Source organism: Corylus avellana, chromosome ca6, assembly GCF_901000735.1.
Source record: "Corylus avellana chromosome ca6, CavTom2PMs-1.0".
NCBI classification, from domain to species: domain Eukaryota; kingdom Viridiplantae; phylum Streptophyta; class Magnoliopsida; order Fagales; family Betulaceae; genus Corylus; species Corylus avellana.
In genome coordinates this window covers 2590791-2594660 of record NC_081546.1, presented here as the reverse complement: position 1 = coordinate 2594660, position 3870 = coordinate 2590791, and the positions used below count along the sequence as shown (strand labels likewise).

Genomic DNA, 3870 nt, shown 5'->3' with positions numbered 1-3870 from the left:
AAAAAAATGTTTGGGTTATGAAATTTGCATTTGAAGGGGTGTGTTCAGAGAGAATGATTAATGATGTAGCAAAGAAGTAAATAGTCTTTTTTTTTTTTTTTGTCTCTATTTTTTGTTTAAATTTTTATAATATTTTTTACTTTTATTGTAAAAGTAGTTTTTCTTAACGTTATATATACGAACGATTGTTGAAAAAAAAAAAATCTAATTGACAGGACTGCTTTCTATACCTATGAAAGAAAAGTATATGGAAAAGTCGATTATATTTTATTGTATTAGTATTAATTTTGATTCGGCTTTGGAAATTGTGTTTGCAATTCAAGAAAAATGGTAAATAATGTAGCAGAGAATGCTAAATGTACATTTATTTGTCTGGTTTTTTTTATTTATTTATTTTTTTTTAAATTTATGTAGTTTTGTGCTTCATATTCTATTTTTGGTCTTTAATTGTTGTTATAATTTTTATAAAGAGAAATGATAGAATTTATTATATTTTTAACTATCTTTTAACCATCTCCATAATGAATGGATGAATCCATCATTGAATTTGTGTAGAGTTTACATGAGTCTACAAATCTAATGATTGATATATTAAATTTGTAGGATGAGATAAGAAAAAGATGGAAAAAATATGGTTGGAAGAAAAAAAAACTTTATAATGCAAAAGTATGGTTGGAAGAAAAAAAGCTCTATTTGATTGGACTTCTTCCTATACCTTATGAATTTCATTGGTTATGTTTTTGTTTATGCTTTTGAGTAAAGAAGAAAGAGAAATGATATAATTCATTTATTTTTTAACCATGATTTAATGAAAGTTTTTTTTTTTTTTTTTTTTAATTTTGGGTAGCCAATTAGTTAATTGAATGAGGAGAAGGAAATTAGTTAGTGTAATTTCTCAAACTTCTCTCTTTGAAAGTATTTTAAATAAAGTTATTTTGGGAATGCAAAGATATATAAGGTCATGGAAAAATGACTTGAGCATTTGTGTTGTTGTAAATGGTCTCTCAATGCTTTTCTTTTTCTTTAAAAGCTTTATAGAAGGTTTTTTTTTTTTTTTTGTCATGCTTGAAACTTTATTTTTTTTTTCTTCTATCATTTATACGTCCACTAATTATTATTATTCTTTTCCGTTTTGTCATTTTTAAAAACAATCCGTGCATTGCATGGGGTACAAGCTTGTTTTAATAAAAGAATACCATTTTTCTGCTCAAAGTAAAATTTATTTGAAAGAGTACCTACAAAAATATTTAAATAGTATAAAAAAATAAAAAGAACTATTAAGAAATTTATTTGAATAGAAAAATAAAAATAAAAATAATTTGGTTCCTAAATTTTAAAAAATATATAAGAAAAATTACTGCTACGTACAGCTTTTACTAACTCTTTTTTTTTTTTTTTTGTATTGACTTTTTCTAACTCTTACGTTGAAACATTTATGCATTTATGAGAGGGTAGTAGTTGGGTAAAGGTGAGCTTCAAAACTCTCTTCTCTTAGGCTAGCTATATATATATATATGCAACTGTATATGAAATTCAACAAACCTAATAACAATCCTATATATGTATTATGTATATGGTGGAATAATGCTAGATGGAGTCTTAAATTACTTACCCAATGCAATACTGATAACCCTAGATTGGCCCACTTTAGCACGGCAACTTGTTCCGCCGTTTGTGCTGATCCCATCCTCTTCGTACCCCTCGCGACAAGAACAATTGAAACCCCCAGCGAAGTTGTTGCATATTTGAGTCTTATTATCGCAGCTGTCTACATTTTTGCTGCACTCATCAACATCTGAAACACAGCCGTCATAATTAGGTACCGATATACAACCTTTTATATGCTCATTTACCAACATATATATATATATATATATATATATATATATATATATATCAAATACTAATTTTAAAAGCTACGAGTGAAAATATAAGAAAAACACAAGAGAAAGAAGTCCATGTGCAAATATTACATTAATTAATCCCAGTCGGCCAAAATCTGGAAAAATAAAAATAAAAAAGGCTTACCGAACACGAAAGGATAGATTTAATAATTACCTGTGCAACCATGAGGGAGGTATGGGTTCCCCTGAAAACCATGGGAGCAATTGCAACGATACCCAGGACCGTTGGTGGAGTTGTAACAAGAACTATCCTCCGCCTTACACGCATAGCTTGTCATATTTTCCTGAGCATCTTCGCATGTCTCATTTCCTACTGCCCAATCAATAACCAGGGGAACAGACTCTGTGCTCTCCAATTGTTGAAGATCTATGGAGGAAAAGTTGTATGCTTCTGCTTCTACTAGAAAAGCGAAACCACAAGGATTGAAGTTGTGTACTGCAGAATGGTTCTTGTAGCTCTTAACAGTAAGACTAAAATCCCATATTCCTTCTGGGATACTAGTTTGGCAACAGCCAAGGCCGGAGCAAGATCCGTTAACCACACTTTCAATGCGGTCACAGAAAGCAGTACATCCAGTCGTGTAGTTCTTCGCCCCTGAACCTTCAATAAACGCATACGTGTCGCAACCGACGACAGTGAACCTGTTTCTCGTATATGAGATGGGAAACTTTGACTGACCCAATGCGAACGAGGTATCGAGGCCGTTGGCAGGTAGCCCCGACTCGTCGTAGCAATCACGGGCTACCAAGCTTAAGACTCGCATTTCACCATCCAATAATGATATGTCGAGGACATGTACAGTACTTGTATCACTGCCCAGCAATGGTGTTGGAGTCCCGGACGAGTAGTTACAAGTGATTTGAAAAGACGGATCAAGGTAACACCCCTCGCTTATTCCAAATGGGTAAGGGACGCTAACATTTCCACATGTGTCGTTGCAGCTCGACTCAGGTTGAGATGCTGCAATTGCTGCTAAAATGAAGGCACCAAGTAGCAATTTTTGTAGCAAAAGCATTCCATGCAAAGCCATGGCTTGCCTCTTCTTTTGTATAATTTAGTCTTTCTTTTTGCTCGAATGACCTTCTCTTTATACAAGGTAAAGTATCTCTTTAATGAGACTCGGTCTTGCTATTTTTTTGTTTCTTTCTTTTCCTGGGCGAGACTCAGTCGTGGATGGATAATTATTTTCAGAACAAGTAGGTATAGAATTAAAGAAGAGCATTAAAGAATAGGCCTAACTAGTCAATAAATTATATCAAGTGGCCTTTTCTTTCTTTCTGTTTTTTTCTTTTTTTTTTTGAGCACAATTATCAAAGTCTTCTGATCGAAGTCATACTCGATCAGTAGCATAGTGCTCCTAATTGAGAGTGAATGTTTGGCGACCACTATGTAAGAATTCAATATATAATTAAATGCTAATTGACAATAAAATTAGCAGCGGAATGAATAATTATATAAATACCTCTAGTCATGCTTTGCTCAAGCCAATTGAAGAACAGCTTCACAAAAATAAATCTGGAAAACAAAAAATATTGAGAGGTTCTTCTGACCTATGCCTACCAATGAGTGCCAATTGATCACTACAAAAAAACGGCCATTTCTTCACGTGATAAACAGTAACATTTTTTGGCACGTCAGTAACTGCTGACGTGTCAAAAGTAGAACGTCAACAAATTATTTACTGACGTGTTAAAATCTACCCGTCAAGAATTCCTGACGTGTTGATTTCAACACGTCAGCATTTACTGACGTGTTGTTTTCAACACCTCAGCAAATTTGAGTCAAATTTAATCTAACGTTTTTTTAAAATTAATAAATAATGGATTGATTATTTACTGACGTGTCAAATACTAACACGTCAACAATTGTTGACGGGTCAAAATGACACGTCAATAATTATTGACGGGTCAAAATGACACGTCAATAATTATTGACGTGTCAAAGTGACATGTCAATAATTCTTGA

The 3870-nt window shown here is 32.7% G+C and overlaps 1 pseudogene; it reads right to left on the bottom strand.

Annotated features, from left to right (window-relative positions):
* LOC132184249 (putative wall-associated receptor kinase-like 16) overlaps nt 1-2954 on the bottom strand; it is a 7787-nt pseudogene extending 4833 nt beyond the window's left edge.
* Nucleotides 2955-3870: the final 916 nt, after the last annotated feature.